Source organism: Microtus ochrogaster, chromosome 8 (genome assembly GCF_000317375.1).
Source record: "Microtus ochrogaster isolate Prairie Vole_2 chromosome 8, MicOch1.0, whole genome shotgun sequence".
NCBI lineage: Eukaryota > Metazoa > Chordata > Mammalia > Rodentia > Cricetidae > Microtus > Microtus ochrogaster.
Window position 1 is genome coordinate 61,177,864 of NC_022015.1, and position 19,725 is coordinate 61,197,588.

The 19,725-nt window shown below is 44.2% G+C and overlaps 1 protein-coding gene across 2 annotated transcripts in view; it reads right to left on the reverse strand.

Moving 5' to 3' along the window:
• Positions 1–19,725, reverse strand: part of Sgms1 (sphingomyelin synthase 1) — a 165,336-nt gene that overhangs the window by 87,339 nt on the left and 58,272 nt on the right. For both annotated transcript variants that reach the window (XM_005352141.2, XM_026781489.1), the window contains one exon: positions 10,791–10,872. The gene's annotated coding sequence lies outside the window, so the exon portion shown is untranslated. The remainder of the gene's footprint in view (positions 1–10,790; positions 10,873–19,725) is intronic.

Consider the following 19,725-nt stretch of genomic DNA (forward strand, 5'->3'; position numbering starts at 1 on the left):
TGGTATGCACATGCATGGCTGCGCACGCACAAGTGTATGGTATGCACATGCATGGCTGCGCACACACAAGTGTATGGTATGCACATGCATGGCTGAATGTATGTTTTTGCTTAGAGACCAGAGGAAACTCTTGGGTGCCTTTCCTTAGGAACACTCATTTTTAGTTGTTTTGGTTTTTTGAGACAAGGTTGGCCTGGAATTCCCCAATTAGGCTGAAGCCCCAGAGATGTGTGTCTTCACTTCCCCAATGCTGCCGCTGTACGCATGCTCCACCATGCTCAGCTCTCCCATCTACTCATTTATGTGTTTATTTATTTGGGAGGGGGTGTGCCACAGCACCTTTGTGGAGGTCAGAGGATACCTAAGAGGGGTCAGTTCTCTTTTTCCATCACGTGGGTTCCAGGGACCAAACTTGGGGTTATCAGGCTTAGCCTCCACGAGCCCTTACCCACGCCATCTTGACAGCCCATAACCGAGCCATCTTGACAGCCCAAGCCTGGTGTCTGGCTTTTTAGGTGGGTTATGTGGGCTCTGGGGTTTTAACTCAGGGTCAAGTTGTTAAGCAGCTAACACAGTCAGAGCTTAACAGGCTGAGCCATTTCCCCAGATCACCATGTGTTCCCTTAGAGCCAGTCATCCCACTGGCCAAGACTTCTTCAAAATGTTCTCTAACCAACGAGACCTAAAGTGAGGATGGGGCCTTCCTAAAACAGTGTTCTTTCCTGGGAGGCAATGGGAGAAACAGAAAGAAAACTGTACCATAAACCAAAAGTGCCCTTCCTAGTCTGGGTTCTGCCAGTAGCTGACCAGAACCACAGCTTCATCTCTCTCAAGTTCTCTGCCAGCTCGTCCACTAGGAAAAACAAACTGACTGGGAAAACAAATGGTCTAAAGGGGCAGAAACAAGACAGGCCTTCCACTTCTTTCTAGCAACAGATACCCAGCACACGAAGGGAGCCTGATGGTGCGCTCCCCCCCCCCCCCCGTATCTCCCAGAGAGGTGACACTCACCAACCCTCGAAGCTAACTTCTGGCAGCCTCTGTGCTCCATCTCCATCTCTTGGCAACTCACTATCAACAGGTGTGCCAGGAAGGTGTCCCTTTATGCCTGTACCATTTCTGCCGTTCTTGGTTCAAACACTGGCTCCTTGTGCCAGAGTCATGGACGTTGGATGCTGTCCAACTGCTATTTCTTCTGAAGGCCCCTCCCTCTGGGCCTCCGGACAAATCAGCACATCACATGATAAATGTCAAAGTTCAGCATGCCATCAGGTCTTACACCTTTCCTCCCTCAGTCACCGAACTGTACCTTTAGAGGAGGTGCAAATGGAAACAGTCTCCTTAAAGGCAGTGTCTCAAATGGTCATGTTCATGCGGATTTTTAAAAACAGTGTTTTTATTTTTTAAAAAACTACTGCTATTTATTATACCTTGTGAACTCTGTTGGTTATATATTATATACTAGGATATTATTCACTAGGCAATATTCTGGCTGCTATACTGAACTTGACATTCAGAGCAAGTGTTAAGCCCAGGAAGAAGGAAACCTTCCTAAATGCCATCAGCTGTAATCAGAAATCAAAGCACTTAAAACACATTTTCCACAGCCTTTATGTACCAGAAACAAGGCCGCCATTATCGATATAGTTATGGCATTCTCACAAGAGGAAGGGTTTAAATATTTCCAGGTCTTTGTTATCCACAATGGCAACACAAAGTACAAAGCTGCTCAGTATACAGTTATGAAAAAACAAAGATTAGCCCACAGGCCAGATGCAGACCATTCAGTCCATCAGAAGGCAGCTTCTACTCCACGGAACCCAGTCTTTAAATCACACTGCCGAAGAAGCTATCACTTTATCTGTGCTTTCCCACGGGCACTGAGCACAGTCAGCTCCACATCTGCCCCACACCGGCCTTGCTGTCTAATGAGCTTCTCGAGTCATTTTACTTCTCCTAGTCCAGACACACTTAATCCTGCCTTCTCCTAGAACTCGCTTCCTGGCCCGAGCCCTGACAAGATTGCTCCTGTCCTCTCTCCTTCCCCAAGGGGAACAGACCTCATGAATTCATGCCACCCTTCTCCTTGAGCTCCCTACCCTCTCCACTAGCAGGTGACTGCATCTGAGGCAGGCAGCGGTGTATTTCAGAGGCCTAGATCCAGGAGACCTAAACTACTCTAAGTAGGCATTGCTGTTGATCTAATGCTGCCCAAGTCATATAACAACCTAAACAGTGAAAAGAAAACTTGGCTGCTGCATCTGGAATAAACAACTATTAGAGTTTCTGAAACCAGTTGGCGAGCAGAAGCCAAGCATCAGCTGTGTTTCTCTTTCTAACACATTCCAACAGTACTGAAGGCTTCTCGGGAAGCCAATCCAGGACTTCCTGAGAGGAAGGGAAGTTCATGCAGCCTGTGTCATCTCAAGTCTCAGTTCCCCAAACCCTAGCCCACTGAAGGGGGGCGGTAACTCCGTGTAGCTTCCTTCCAGTAGGGAACATAGACGCATGCTTGGTGATTTGCCAAAGTGCTCATTTCTTCTTTCATATCAATCTCTCAGTGTATGTGTTATAGTCGCAATATCTCTCTTTAGCTGCCTTTAATAATGACTTCAATAATAAAGTACACTATCAAAGCACAATTGCATTCTCTCTCTCTCACACACACACATGTTGCGAACTAATCTTTTTGTACACTGTGACGATGTGTCACTCGGATTGGTTTAATAACAAGCTGAATGGCTAATAGCTAGGCAGGACTTCCAGGCACAGAGGACACTGAGAAGAAGGCTGGAGCCATGAGGAGTTGCAAGCCAGATGGAAAGTGAGCAAGACATGCAGGAGGACAAGTAAATGCCACACATCACGTGGCAACCCATAGGTGAATAGAATGGGTTAATTTAAATTAGAAGCGCTAATTAGAAATATGCCTAAGCTATCAGCCAAGCTTTCCTAATTAATAATAGAAGTCTCCATGTCATGATTTGGGAGTTGGCGGGAGGGACAGAAAAATCCACCCACCCCCACATACACATACACACACACGCCCCATGATAGGGGTACAGTTGTTTGGATGATCTAATCAAAAGTCATGTGACATTTGTATCAGAGCAAGCACCTAGAGTCATTGCCACATATATACCCACATATCTCCAGTCACTAGTTTAATTAGTGTCAATAAATATCTGTGTTTGTGACAGTAAACATTACCACTCTTCCCCAAAAAGCTATGTCACAAGCCAGCTGCCCTATTATCCAATTAAATGCTTCACAGCTGAACTTTGTGACAAAGGACACTGAAACATGTCCTTATAAATAATCAAGAGAGGCAGTCAGCATTCTTTAGCCTGTGTGTAACAGAGATGGCACCTGAAGCATCCTAGGCCAAGAAGCAACATGGGGTGAAGTGAATGAAGACATCAGGCAGCAGGAATGCCTGATCCAGCATCTCTGGGCCTTAGGAGCCACTCCCCGGGAACTCTTCAGAAACAAGAACCCCCCTGGCACCTACCTTCTTCTCACCTGCCAGCACTGGCACTGTGAGGAACTCTTCCACATTTAGAGCTGTAAATTTGAAAGTTCTCAGCAAAGACTTCCACCTTCTAGCCAGGGCCATTTATCTATGATGGCCTGGTCTACAAGAGAATCGTCTAGTTAGACTGGTGGGAGAAGTAAATTCCATCAGATCTACTAAGCTGAGTGATGGTGGTGCACACCTTTAATTCAGGCACTCAGGAGGCAGAGACAGGCAGATATCTGTGAGTTCAAGCCCAGCCTGGTCTACAAGAGTGAATTCCAAGACAGCTGGGGATGCTATACAGAGACAGAAAATAAGAAAGAAAATGGGTCTACTTCATAGAAGTGGGACTCAGGAATTAAATCAGCACCTAGCATGAAATTCACTCGAGGTCTAATGTGGAGGCTGATCCAGGTGTTTCTCCACCTGGTTATAAATTGCATTCTAAATGTCCACTAAAGGTTAAAGCCACTGAACTTTTGCCTGGCCGATGAGTTCCTGTCACTGGAGACATTATGTCTGGAGTGCAGATACTGGCATCTCTGGCCCATCCTAGTGCAGATACTGGCATCTCTGGCCCATCCTAGTGCAGATACTGGCATCTCTGGCCCATCCTAAATAGCCCACTTAACTCAGGGCTGATCTGAAATTCGACATCAATAATATTTCTAATACTGCACTCAGACTTCACTCAAAACATGGAAAACGCATCTGAAATTCTATCTGCAATTTAATTCATTTACAGCATCCTTGGTCATGGCAGTGGCGTCCATCCTGTACATGTTAGTTTAGATTTGCTCTAGCTATAACACTGCGAGTCCGTTTGTAACATCTGAAAAATCAAGGACTTATAAACAATACCCTCATAAAAAAGAAAACACCACCTATATTAAACCATTAGCCTAAAGCAATTTAATAGAAAATTTAAAATTTTTTAAATGTTGCTGGTTTGGAGAAGACTGCCAGGTATGCCATCACAAACATAGTAGGAACAATCAGTAATATAAACTTTCTCAGACTTAAAAGTTTTTCATGGTAATCTAGCACTGAATACATTCAAAAGGATGTATTTATGATATCTGTTATGGAACATAATAATAAAATCAACACCCACACCGTCACCACACCTAAGAAACCAGCCAGCTCTCTGTGTGTTCCTCTTCCTGTCTGAGGCTGAAATGGTTTCAGAGTTGTGTTAAAGATTTAGAAGACTTTGGTCCAAGAAGTGCCTTTTATAATAAAATAGGGTGTGGTGGCTCATGCCTACATTCTCATACTGGGGAGGCGGACACACTGAAAGCCAGTTTAGGCTACATAATGAAACATGGTCTCAAATAAACTAAAATAAGGGTGCTAGAGAAATGGCTTACTGCTCTTGCAGAGGACCTGAGTTCCAGCCCCAGCACCCACATCAGGTGGCTCACAACACCCTGAAGTCTGGCTCCGTTTCTGGCTTCCTCAAGTATGCACTCACATGCACAAACCCATACATACACAGGCACACACACATTCATATATAATTAGAAATAAAACCTTCAAAATCGCCAAAATGTGCAAACAGAGAAGTAAGTACTCTTTGCCTTCTGAAAACGTAGCACAGAGGCAATCGGATATAATGGAACAGAAAATTGCTGTGCTGGCTAGTTTTATGTCATTTACACAAGCTAGAGTTATCGGACTGGAGGGAGTCTCGATTGAGAAAATGCCTCCATAAGATTAGTGATTGATGGGGGAGGGCCCAGACCATGGTGGGCGATGCCCTCTCTGGGCTGGTAGTCTAGGTTCTATAAGAAAGCAGGCTGAGCAAGCCAGAGGAAGCAAGACAGCCATCAGTGCCCCTTCATGGCCTCTGCATTAGCTCCTGCCTCCAGGTTCCCACCTTGCTTGATTTTCTGTCCTGGCTTCCTCCAAAGATGAACTATGATCCAGAAGTATAAGCCTCCCTAACTTGCTTTTGGTCACGATGCGTCCTTGCAGCAACAGGCATCCTAACTAAGACAACTTTGAATTCAGTCCTGGAGAAACTGGATCCTTCGTGGTACCCTGCCAAACACAGAGACCACTAGGGAGACAGGCTGTTGTAGTACCTGGCTTTACTCCACGGACCTAGCCAGGACTGGTAATTTTAAAGGGCACCCAATCTCCTTGATAAAACGTCAGGTTATGAGATGTGTGCCCGGAGAGGTCAACTCCAAATTACCCAAAGGAAGGTATGATTAAGCCAAGACCAACTGGTTCTCTCATGACATAAAAAGACAAAGGAAAGGGGCATCTCAAAGAACAATAATGAACTCTAATTCACTTACCATCCATCATGGAAAAGTGAGCCAACAACCAGAGGGAAAAACAGAAATCAAAGAAAACAACCCACTAATGAAGGGCTTAATTTTGTTGCAACTAGATGTTGATCCGCTTACATGACAGGAGACATAAATTAACATGTCATCTGTGAAATTAAAGGAATTATATGGCAAAAAAAGGGCATGTACACAAGGGAGTGAACAAGTCAGTACAAATTGTTTAAGTGAAAAACTGTACATTTGAGAAGGAGCAGCTTAACACACAGTGCGCGCTGAATGACATCGTAATACATGCTGAGGAAGAGGACATTAACTGAGCAAACAGAAAGCAACGGCATCTGAAATTGGGGCAAACATGCAGGAAAATGCAGCAGACTCAACATAGTTCACAAAGTATTGAACTGGAATCACCCTGGAGTGCAGGACGCTGCCTGTTTCTTTATAGACGGCAGCATATGCCTCATGGTCTGGGATCCCAGAAGCTGGACCCATGGTTCGGAATACTCTATACCTCGACACGGACAACGTTAGACACGTGCTTAAAGAGAAAAGGACGGTTCGTCTTGATGAGTCCTCATCTCTTATCTAAATGCCTCATTTGAGCTGGAAATATCTAAAGAAGGTTGGTGTCTTCAATAGCACAACTGATAACTGAGAGGGTACTGCCTGAAGAAGACAACTAGGGCACCTCATTTTAAGAAGCAGTTCCCCCGCCCCCCGTTTCTGCCAGACTTCATGCTGATCACGTTAATTTCCAGATACCACCTCACTAGAGCCTCGCTATCACCAGCGCGTGGTCCCTCCCAGCGGTGCCTGAACCAGTATTTCAAAGCTGATGAGCTTTTCATTTAAATGTCCTATGCCTCTGAAAGCTGTCTGAATCTAGTCCCCGCCCCCTGACACCTGGGTAATTCACCCTCCTTCATGCTTTTCTATGTATCTTTCCTATATTCTACTACTTTCAATTGAGATGTTTATTTTATTTTTTAAGGCTTCATTACTGACCCCTGAAGCAGAATTAGCATGTTTTATCTGTACTGGAATTTACCCCCCAAACCCATGAGAGCGGGTACCCAGAAAACTGAGTGCACACTACAAAGCTGCAACCCAGCTGGGGACTACAGCCGCGGACTGCACACACCTTGCAGATCTGACCCGAATTATATTAATGCTTGGGATACTCAGAAAACATAGAAGGTCCATCCTAAGGAGGTAATAAAACAAATCAAGCATTTTATCCATGAAACACTTCTTTAATTGTTACTTCCATGATTACTTTCTGTTACAAAGACCCTCAATCCTGATGAAGCCCTAGAGTGATAATTCATAATCCAAGGACATCTCTCTGGTTTTAACCATAAGCTTCCACATGGAATAGACAAGTATGAATTTTGTACTAACTCAATAATCCCCAGATTCAATGTGAACTATAAATGCGTTTTTAGAGGAAATAAGAGAAACGAATGTTTTAAGATTATATAAATCTGATTCATGAAACTGACACAAATGAACACTTTAAAAAACCCCAAGTCTTTCTTTTCTTTCCTCCTCTCTCTCTCTCTCTCTCTCTCTCTCTCTCTCTCTCTCTCTCTCTCTCTCTCTCTCTCTCTCTCTCTGTTTTCTTGTCTTTTCGTGGCTTAATAACAAGTGTTTTAAGAGTTAGGTGGCAGAGACTAAAATAAAAACAACCACCATGATCTCTGCCATTACTTAGCAATTCCAGGCTTCAGTTACTCCTGTCTAAAGGGCAAATGAAAGAAACTGAAAAAGAAAGTGTTTCTAGAAGGAACTGAGCCATGTGGTCCGGATGATCCAAGCCTGCTCTTCTCTCTACTTTACTCTCTGTGATTTCGTAATCAAGGCAAGGTGAACATTAAGCCACTCAGGTGCTGTCTCTCGGCAAGCAATTACTTTCCACTAAACCCTAATTTCTGAATCAAAAGTAAAAGCACATGCAGTATACGGAGGTATTCCGATTGCCTGAGCCAAACAGGGAGTTCAGATGTAGAGATGATGGCGAGGGGACGGAGGAAGTAGAAAGGTAGTGAGCAGGTGGGATCTGTCTCCAAGCCTTGCCACCAAACAGCCAGAAGACACAAGCCAGGGGTCATCCACAAAACTGAGCTCCTAGTTGAATAATGTCAGTGGAACCCCTGAGAACAGAGACCTAAGTAAAACATTAATCTGGGCATTTACCTTCCATTCCCAAAGCCATATGGTCACGAGAATATGTATTTAACCAAACCTTGATGCCATCAGCCAAAGCACTGTGTTCCTATCACAGCCAAGAACCAGGCACTGCAGACTTGGGCTCTGATGTGCCTTCACCACAGGAGCCTACCACCCGGTGCACTGGAGCCGACTTGCACCACACCGCTGCAGCAGACTGCTAATTTCTCAGGGCCACTGGCAAGCTGGCCACAGGAAGAGTTAAACTAGAGGAACTAGGGCTGGAGAGATGGGTCAGCTGATAAGAACACTTATTGCTCTTGCAGAGAATCTGAGCTTGTTCTCAGTACCCACATTAGTCAGCTCACACCTGCCTGGGATTCCAGCTCCAGGGCATCCAATGCCCTTTCCATGGGCACACACGCACACACACAGACATGCATCCATACACATAAGTAAGAATAAAATGAATTTTTAAAAAATTATAGAAACTTGAAACTTTTATAATTATAACCAAAATAAAGATAATAAACACTCAAAATTAATTATTTCCTGATTATTTTGCCATTAGCTAGGCTCCTGATGCTTCTTACTGATGTGGAAGGGTCTTCTGTTTGTGTTGATTTCATTGGTTAATAAAGAAACTGCCTTGGTCCATTTAATGTGCCAGCCCTTAGGTGGGTGGAGTAGACAGAACAGAATGCTGGGAAGAAGGGAAGTGAGGCCATCGCCATGCCTCTCCTCTCTGGGTCAGCCTCGTGGTGCTACACAGATTATTAGAAATGGGTTAAACAAGATATGAAAATTAGCCAATAAGAGGCTAAAACTAATGGGCCAAGCAGTGTTTAAATGAATACAACTTGTGGGTTGTTATTTCGGGTGCAAAGCTAGCCGTGCGGAAGCCAGATGGGACGAAAAGCAGGCCTGCCCACAGCTCCTTTCTACGTGTTACAACTACTGCCTCTAACTCATAGAAAAACCATATAATGGAGTGTGCATAGCTTTCAAACCTGCCTTTGTGACTTCTGTGGGGTAGGCTGAAATCCAGCATAGTAGGAGTGCTTACAGCCCCAGAAACCTGTTGGCATTGGAAGCCCTCCTAGCAGAGCCACAGCGCTGACACTTACTGGACTTTGCCACCTAAAGCATTTACCAGCATCCTTTCAAAGAGATGCCATGTTTAAGCTGGGCTATCTTTTAAGTCAGAATAAAGTCTTATCAATTGTAAATCACAAATACAAAGAATATGAACAGAAGGCAACCACATCTGTTGTAACCCTACAGAAAGGGTCTATACAGAAAGTCCTATGGATAGTCTTTCATGTCACAATAGGGATTACCAAATCCAATACACAGATTATTCAGCACAGGAGCAAGTGGGGTCTAGAAATGCCTGACTCAAGGTATCTGAGTTTCTCACTACCACATGCAATGATACCACCAGCAGCAGTGTTATTATCCCAGTGAACTGGACATCAGCTAGATGCAACGGTCAGAACCAACAATTGTTCAGAGACAGAGTAGTATGAGACAATTCTTTACAAGGTTGGCTGAGAGCCAGAAAGTTGGAAAGGGGGCTCTTAAGAGTTGGAGTTCTAGAGGGAAGCTCATTAAGACTCGGGAAATAAACAACTCAGAAGTCCCCAGGAGTTCTGGAAACTGACCAGATGCACTAGGTTATATAAGAGGCAGGGCTGTGGAGGAGACCAGGACTAATGGAGCAGCCTGGACAAGAAACTGCCTACAAGTCATGCAGAGAGCTCCAGGGTTCCAGCTTTTGTGAATTCCCAACCATGCTGGAGTGGGATTTCAGTGACGCGGCTGCCTTTGATTCATCCCTGTTCCCATAAGTAACTGCTCAACCATAGTCTCCTGCACAGAACTCCAATGCATGCATTGGTGCACCAAGAGAGACTTGGGTCTGTAACATCTGCAGTCGGTTTCCCATGAAGGGTGAGTAGATGCTTGTTTCCCCTCTTTCCAGGGACAGTGTCACACACAGAGAGGGAAAATGTGTGGGCAATGGATCAAATTTTACTCATTCAGCAATTTTCCTCGTAATTACGTCTAATACCCACAAGTGGGCATAGAAGTCTCTGAAAGCAAGAGCATCAGTATTTTTCAGACGCCATTCCTAGTTTAACTGCTGGCCTTAGTACAAAGGATCCACCTGCCGTCCATCAACTAAGAACACTGTCTCCTCCACAGAATGGCTCGTGCAATGTCAAGCCTTCACAGAGTTAGCATTGTGTTCTGAAGTTTCTAGAATACTTTAAATTTTTCTTAACTCTTATTTTAATTTTATGTGTGTGCATGCTGTGCCTGCATCTATGGCTGTGCACTGTGTGTGCAGTGACTCAGAGGCCAAAAGAAAGTGCTCAGATCTCCTGGAACTGGAGTTCCAGCTAGTGATGAGCGGCCATGTGGATGCTGGGAATTGAACCTGAGACCACTGGAAGAGCAGCCAGTGTTCTTAACGGTGGAGTCACCTCTCTGTTTGATATTTTGTTTTGTTTTGTTTTTCGAGACAGGGTTTCTCTGTAGCTTTGGTCCCTGTCCCGGAACTAGCTCTTTTAGACCAGGCTGGCCTCGAACTCCCAGAGATCCGCCTGCCTCTGCCTCCCGAGTGCTGGGATTAAGGGCGTGCGCCACCACCGCCTGGCCTCTGTTTGATACTTTTAAAAACATTTTCAGTTTTTACATATTTACGTCACTTGACTATACTGCCCTTTTGCTATGGCTTCTTAAAAATGATTCACCCAGTCATTAAAAGAATTCCAAAGAGCTAACAAAACTTTACTTACGGATTATTGTAAAAAGATTCTTGTCATCTTGGTTTCGTATAAAATACTAGCTTCTCCCAGTGTTCCGGCACATTTCCATCACCTGTTACCAGGAGAAGGAATCTCATTAGTTGCATGGCCTTTACTAAGAACACTTAGCAAACATACCACAGAGATAACAACAAAAACAGCAAAACCCCCAAGGGTCCAAAATTCTACCACTTACTAGCCACAGGTTCTTGGGAAAGTAATTTCTCTCCCCGAGTCTCCATTTCTAAATGAGTATCAAATACCCACTATTGTCTATGTTTAGTGACAGTTAAGTAAGCTAAAGGGCATGGTCCACATCCTTTGATCCGACAGAGATGTTGTCTCAGCAACAGGGACATCCGACACTTAGGATTACAACTTCGTTATTGCCCACATGTTGAGTTCATCAAATACTGGAGATCCACACGCATTCATCCAATAATGGAATAGCCCAGCAAAGTGCTTGTGTTTTATAACGAGGACCCATTCAGAGCAGTATTTCACCACTGGTTTTAACCTCGTAACAGGGAGGGCCCACAGACTAGGAATAGGACTTTCGTGTTCTTCTTTGTCACAGAGGGACACGTGTGCCCCCGGAGAATGCAGCTATTGGTGAGTTTACGTGAAGAACATGTCGCTCCAGGGAGTCAACACTGGCAGAGCAGGAACATGAGCTAACTTTCCTAAGTGAAGCCCTAACTCGGAGCAAAGAGAACGACAACACAGGTGACGTGGCTCCATCCACACAGTGCTGACATAGGCACCTGGAGGAAAGACAGAGGCTTCCTGCCACCCAAGCCAGTAGGAGGTGCAGGATGGATCAGGAGGGGAGGAGAAGGAAGAAATGCCACATAATCCAGGGTCAGAGACAACTGGCCGGCACAGAAGGACTTCCCTTTGGAGAAAGACTATAGCCCCAACACAGAGAAGGACATGCTCATTGGCTAGCTACGGCTTTATAAGGCTGGCCACCTTGCAAGGAAGCTTTTAAAAGCATGGAAAAATGCTGTGCAATTTGATATAGGTTTAAAAGAAGTAGGTGTGAAGACCGCCTAGCTAGTTAACAACAGAGCAATCTTTGCCAAATAGTTTATTCCATCCAGGACTCAGCAGACTTAAGGTCTGTATGATGAGAACAGTAATGCCTACAGTTCAAAGCAGACACATGGAGCTGAGTGTGTAGACCCTCCACACAAGGTGTCCTCAAAAGAAAACCCCACCTAGCGTGTCACTGCTACTGATCACAGTAGACTACAAATATTAAGTTCCTTGTTAGAAAAGACAACAGTATGCAATCTAGTAAATTCGTAGACTCTCTATGTGGACACTTGGGAAAGAGGTTTAAATCTTCTGACAGTAACACAAACTTCCTAGTATTTATTTTTCAAATTGACATTATGTTTGCAATTTTAAAAAAATCAAAATATAATTACATCATTTTCCTCTTCCCTCTGCCCTTCCAACCTCTCAAATCACCTCTTCCCACATCTCAAATTCTTGGCCACTTTTCTTTAATTATTAGTTATAAATACAACGGGGCTACCACTGAGTGTTGGATAACCAACCAGGGAGCCCATTCCTGGGGAAGACAAACTCTCCTTCTCTATGCAGTCACTATTTTCTCATAGATTTTCCCTTCCATACTGGCATATCTGTTGCTGTTGTCCTTTTCCAGGTCTTGTTTAGACAGCCATACTGTTGAGGTATTGAAGCTTCCCCGTCGTTACTAGGAGACATTTATATCATAATGGAGTGTTAAACAGAAATTGCCACCTTCTCTGGCAGCCCTTCCTGACATCAGCCAAGAGAAAGCGCTGTGCACCTGCTGGTGTTGGATCAGCACTGAGTTCTTTCTATGGTTATGGACTCTGAACTGGAGAAAATGACTCATTCCCATCGGAGGCACTGACCTGCTGTGCACTCATTTCCATCGGAGGCACTGACCTGCTGTGCACTCATTTCCAGTGGAGGCACTGACCTGCTGGGCACTCACTTCCAGTGGAGGCACTGAACTGCTGTGCACTCCACCAGCATTTGCTGGACACGAGGGTCACCCTCAAAACGGCAGGCAGCCCATCTCCCTCAGCACCACATTACAGTCTCACCGAGGACAGCGTGGATAAGACCATGCCAACCTTGAAGCAGATGTATTAAAACTCTGTGTCTACAGAAGGTATCACTGACACCTCTAACTTGCCCCATTTGACATGCCTCCCAATAATGCAGACTGCTTCCATCTTCAGAACATCTGTGGGCAATGTCCATCAGCACACCTGTCTCCTTTGAGCACAGTCACCACTGATGCCTGGGGCACACCCACCTTATTTCCTATTTATGGGAAAGATTTTAATAAATTAGCTAAGAGGATTAAAATTATGATCAAGGATAGCAATGTGTCACTGCTATGGTTAGTTGTTCCATGCGATTAAAAGTGACATCAACAAGTATGAACCACCCATTCATGATGCCAAGCACTGGAAGCAGGGAAGGGGATTTAAGACCCCTAAGGACTGTGGGAGTTTGAATAAAAATGGCTCCTATCAGCTCATGTCCTTATTGGATGGAAGCATGTCACTGGGAATAGGCTTTGGGGTTTCATATGTTCAAGCCAGGCCCAGTGTCACTCTTCCTGCTGTCTGCTGATCCGGATGTAGAACTCTCAATTACCATGTCTGCCTGCATGACGTGATGCTTCCCACCATGATGACAATGGATTAAGCCTCTGAACTATAAATCAGCCTGCAAGTAATTGTTCTCTTATGAGAGCTGCTGTGGTCACATTGTCTCTTCACAGCAATAGAATTCCCAAGACAGAAATTCATGCTAATGACTGGGGTACCGCTGCAACAGGACAGATCATGCTTTTGTTTGGACTAAGAAAAGTGATTGGCTCCTTTAAGTAGGCCTTAATAGACCACACTATTAAGAGCATGAAATACAGTGGTGGTTAGGGCAATCAGAACTGCTGGGGTCCAACTTAAGAAGTTTCAGAGGCGAAGAATATCAATATGTAGCCTAGAGATCTTTCTTGTGAAATTTTGGTGACGAATATGTCTGCTTTCTGCCCTTATAATAAAAAAATTTGCCTGACACTAAATTGTTGAGTTATAGATTAACAGCTTTGACAGAGGACATTTCCAAACAACCTAGCCTTGACTGTGTTGTGTGACATTAGTGGCCAGACTTATACAGATATATAATGAAAAGGAACAAGTGGAGAAACACAAAATGTACAAAAATACAAAAAAAGGAGGGGAAAAGGAGCACTACGGAGTGTAAACAGATTACAGGAAAACCTGATGCTACGTGGAATAAAGGAAGTGGTCACCTCAAAGAAAGACGCCCCCCCCCAGCTAAGTTTTCAAATTATGAAAAGAAATTAAGGAAACGTCTTGCTCTAGTCCAGGATTCCTCACTATGCTCCCTTTCCTCCCCTTTGGAACAGAAATGTATATTCTGTGCCACTGTGTGTTGGAAGTATGTGAAAGGTTTCTTATTTTGATTTTACAGGGGATTACAGCCAAGAGATTACATGAATCTCAGAAGAGACATTGACCTTTGGACGTTTAAACATTGTTGAGACTGTGATAGACTACGGGGACTATTGACACTGGACTGAATGCATTTCTGAACCAAACGTGCTCATGCTACAGACTTGTCAACGTGAACTCACAAAAAAAAAGTCCCGAGATGATGGCACCATGAATGGCATCTTGTTCTAGAACTTGCTGCTGGCATGAAGAGCACAGGGACCATGCTGGTCTTTTTAAATACAAAACATACTATGATTTAGAAAGAACTGCATAAAGATCATGCCCCATACTCAAAATGCTACTCTCAGAGAAAGGAACCTATAGCATGTAGCTACTGGTTGACCTCTGGTTATCTTTCATTGCAGTTCACTTTGTAAAGAAGGAAAGAAGAGGAGGAAAAAGTCATTCAAGGCAGTTAAAGTCTCTGAGGGTGTGGGGTGCAGCAGTAAGAAACAGGATCCTAGTTACACAGAATATACAGAGAGGAGGAAAGAGAAATGGCAGCCCTGGCCAAGCTCAGGCGTGGCAGACTCTATAGGGCCCATGATCTCTGTCTTTCATGATTCATTCTGTAGGCAATCCCCTTCCCTTGGGTATGAGTGAGCCCCATGACTTACTTAACTGACAGGGCATCACTGCTATGACAGGATGTGTGTGTTATACTATAGGAGATTGTAATATCCATTCTGCCACGGGAGTCTCTCCCATGCTGGTTATGAAGACAGGCTGCCATGATGTGAGTTACAGAATGACAGCCACATGAGGGCAACCTCAACTGATCACAAGAACTCAAGATGCTTGATCCAAGAGCCCACAAAAAACTAAGGCCCTTCCCAGCTGCACCTCAGACAAGACAGTGACCATGCTCCGCACTCAACCAACTCAGGCCCAGACTCCTGCTCCAGGATAGTCAAGAAATCATATGTAAGTCGGTCAATCTACAAGGATTGTGCTGTATGCATGGCTATGTGGCTCTAAATAGTCAGCGCAGAAAGGAAGAGAAATACACATCCATAATGCCTTCTCATGGCCTTCTGGGAGAAGAGGAGGGAGAAAGAGGAAGGCCCAGGGAGCCTCGGGGCTCAGGAGAGATGGACTCCCATCCTAGGCTGGCCACTTGGCAGGTATAATTAGTCCCATTTACCAACAAAATCATCTTCTAAATGGTGATGGGAAACTTGGCTGGCTTCTAAAAGCTGCTCAGCATGCCAAAGCCTAGGCCATTGAGATCAGCAAGAGAATTTTTACCAGGAGCATTCTCCTACAGACTTGGCCATAACAGAAAAATGTGAGCATGCTATATATATGCACTGTATTTAAACGTTGCTTGAAGAGGCAAGCTGGAAACTTGCACTTAGTGCCTTTAAGAACTCAATTAAAATGAAGACACCAAGAGTTTCATGTAAATTTTCCTAATACAAACTCTCAAAACTGAACACACACACACACACGCAAATCTTCTGAACAAGTACCTACAACTTCTATAAATCAGTTCAGGAAACCTCAACTCATGGCCAGAGTGTACTCAGCTATGAATAAAACACGCCCTCACCTCACAGCCCAGCTGACTACAAGCAGAAAGGTCATCCCACAGTCACATCCTCTGCAAGGTGGAAAACCTACATTGCTCATTCAGGCCCAGCCTTGCAGCGGACAGACAACGCACACACCCCAAAGACCAGCTCATCTGTTCAAGGTTTCTCTGCAGCAGCACAGTTCTGACCTCCTGTTTCCCAGGCCTCTACCAAAGTTCTACCGAGTTCTCTACCAAATGTTAGCTTCAGGATGAAAACATGACAGCAGTGATAGTGTTTTGTGAAGGAAAATTAGGAATTCAGTTTTCAGGATACCAGAGAGTTCTTATTTCTAAAGAGCTATGCTCTAGCACAGGACAGGGGAGGGGGTACCACTGCATAAAACACTCATGTTAAATGTTCAGTCCTCTCCAAAGCAATGCAAATCTTACTCTCTGAGTAAGGTGGAGTATGCCTTAAATAGGCTGCTTTTCTTATGAATGACCTGAATCTCTTTCGTTACTTTATGTTAAGTAAGAAAGAAAATCAAAAGAGGGCAGGCACAGAAAATGCACCAGCAAGACTGTTCAACTATTTCATGTACGCTGATCCCTAAAGTCGCTGATTGATTCAGTGAACATCTGGAGGATGTCTCGAGCCAGAGCAACATGGCAGGTGCAGAGCACAGGCGCCTGGCTCGCTATCGGCAAACAGAGCTTGCCGACACTCTCAACAGAAGTAACCCCATCTTGGCAGCCCACCAATGCAGCAGAAGAATCTGTAGCATGTGTATCAGGAGGCTGATCAGAATGGAGACAGGGCTGTTGTCACCCCTAGATACCTCTATATTTAAAAGGAAGCAGCAGCTTGCTCTTCCATGTAATGACATTGCAAGCAATCCCAACAAACGGGGTCAGATATGTCTACAACTCCAGTTAGGGAACTTTCCCAAAGGAAAAATCCATGTAGCCTTTCAACTTTCTCCTTTATCACAGACCATGAACGAATAAACAAAAAATAAACAAGGGTTTCTCTTCCCCATGAAGCCCGCAGTTTCCACTCAGCAAGGACTATAGGCACTGTGTTAGCATTGCTTGAACATCACATCTTAATTCAAAATGAAATGTGTGGTGCCATACTTGCTCTTGATGCATGGGGAACTTCATGGCAGCCTTGGTTCTAAGTATACACCGCATGCACTTCACAGTGTGCATGCAGTCACACCACACAGTGCCAACAAGCACCACCTGAAATGTCCAATGTTGATATTTAAGCTGCTACCAATAAACCAATTCTAAAGCATTTCACTATTTTTTACCTTGTGATTAGGATGGAATTTCCAGTTTCTGAACTGGCCCTAAACACACTTCTGCCATTTTGTACCATATATTTATGCTAAGTGGTGTTCTCAGCCCTGATGATTATAAATTCAAAATATCAACCAACTGTGAAAAATACTGAAGATATTTTCATCTAAGTATCCAATATTCAGCCAAGATTTAATTCTTTATGTGAGAATAAACAAGCACAGCATCTCAGTATGCAAATGAGGCTTTCGTGTTTAATAAATGGTAAAATTCTCTGTATAGCAAAGAACTGTTCTGACATAAATCTCTATTACCAGTAAATGTTTAAGTTTATATATTTATATGTCACACGTGTGCGTGCACAGTGTGCACACATACACACACACACTCACACACGCACATGCAAACACATGGCTTATAAGGAAGACGTAAGAGTTTCTGCTCTTACTCCTCTTTGGGTAGTAATACAAGATAAGGGAGCCCTGGCTTCCCTCACCTTGTATGTACTGAACCCTGGCTTCTCTGGCTCCTTGCCAGGGAAGGGAACGCACCTGGACAACCTTTCCTATTCCACCGCCTTCTGTAAACTAGTGGGACGTTTCCTAGCAGTGGTTTCATGGTTTGTGTAAGGCAGGCAGGAACATGTTATCTTCAACCAGGCAACGCTTGTGTTGTCATGTCTTATGTGACACTCTTCCAAGGACAGGATAGTAACAAAAGCCTAGCCCTAGCTCAGGCATCTGGGAAAACACCTGTAATTTCTAAATTTATTATTGATCTCTACTATCTCCGTCACAATGCAGCATTCCTAGTTTTAACAGTACATTCTAAATGGCTTACATTCAATATTATTGATTGTTTCTATAGAAATAGTGTAATTCACAAAATGTAAGCTTTCTAAGTTCTTATTTACGCCACATTCAACAAGAAGACTCTTTGTGTTACTAGAGCGGGTTTTCACAACAACTACAGCCACAACAACAACAACTCACAAATTCCCATTTTCCCACAGTGAATTCAAAAGTTAATGTTACTTTCTCACAGACATTTGTAAGCGAAGAAAATCCATCATGACTGCTCTTGGCTACACAGAAAACAAGAAGCACACATATTAGCCCCCAGGTGCTCTGTCCTCCCACAGTCCTGGGGCAGGTGAAGAGCCGGGTGTTCTCGGGTACTGAGCTGGAACCTCCTACCTAAGCGATGAGGCTCAGCTCCAGTTCTTTCACTGAAGGCAAAGCTTGTGCTTTTCTCTTCTCCGTCACTCCGAACCAAGAAATGAAAACCATTCAAGTGTGAGCAGTGATCAGACTTCAAGTGAAAAGTGATAAAAAACAAAGACTGACAGGAACGCACTGTGACATGACCTAAGTAAGAGAGCTAGCCCCAAATATTGACTCGTGTCACCTGGGGTAACTACTAGGAAAGGGGAGAAGAACGAAAAGGCAGGATGGCAGGATGACAAATGGATGCCCGATTGTGGATAGAAGAGGAAAAAAAATCAATGACCGAGAAGAGCACAAACAAGATCAGAACAGACGCATGATACGAGGTTGGTGGTATGGACTCTGTCAGGGCTGGAGGCAGAACAGCATCATCTGCGGGGACCAGTGGCCACAGTTTTAGTTTTCTGTCATAAGGTATCTCCGCAAATGCTTAATTTTCACAATTTCCAGTGTAAGAATAGCTAGAGAGACGATTGGAAATCAATGGACATGGTTGCAATGCACTAGGATGATATTAGCAAGAACAACTATTGTCCAGATTCACTCTGCAGCCTGTGATTTGCTGACTCCCAGCCTCCATAAGGAAACCAGTGGCTACCATACCAAAAGATAGAAGGAGATGCTACGGGCTGCCCTGAAAAGCTTGGCACATTGAAGCCATTCAGTTGGCACCAAGAGCCTGAGGATTTATAGTCCCAGAAGTTCCAGGAAGTGCAGCACTGTGGTGGGACAGGGGTCAGAACGGGAAAGATGATATACTTGCTCAGCATTAGTGATGCAAAGACCCCACCTGTAAAACATGCTGTTCGTTGTCCATAGCTCACAACTCTTACCCTTTCTTATCACATCTTTTACGTAGATCATCCCAATGCTTCAAAGTAACTACGGAAAGAAGACTGTCATGAACAGAGACAAAGGAGTTCTCATTTGTCTAAGACAGGTCCTCTGCCTTCCAGACTGTCCCTAGCTTCTCCTCTCCCATTTTCCCACGCAACTCTTTATTTAGATGCCAATCTCTTTCTCCAAGCAATGTCTCTCAAAAATCTCAGGTGATATCATTTTAAATCTCATTTCTGTGATATGAACTTCATTACCGTTAGTATCCATGTCATTCTTGGGGCAATGTCTGCTTCCCAGGCACGAGCACAGACTTCCAGAACTGTACCTTGTTGAACGCCCAGGTCTAAGAGGCAAGCAGACCTGGATTAAATAGAAAGCTCTGATGGTTACTGCAGTCCCGCTTAGCAAGGATGTGGGTAGTAGAGATCAGCAGTCAGATCTTGCACAGCGTTTTGAGGCTTTGCTGCCTGCAGTGTGGGCAATGTGATATGGCCGGTTGAAGAAGG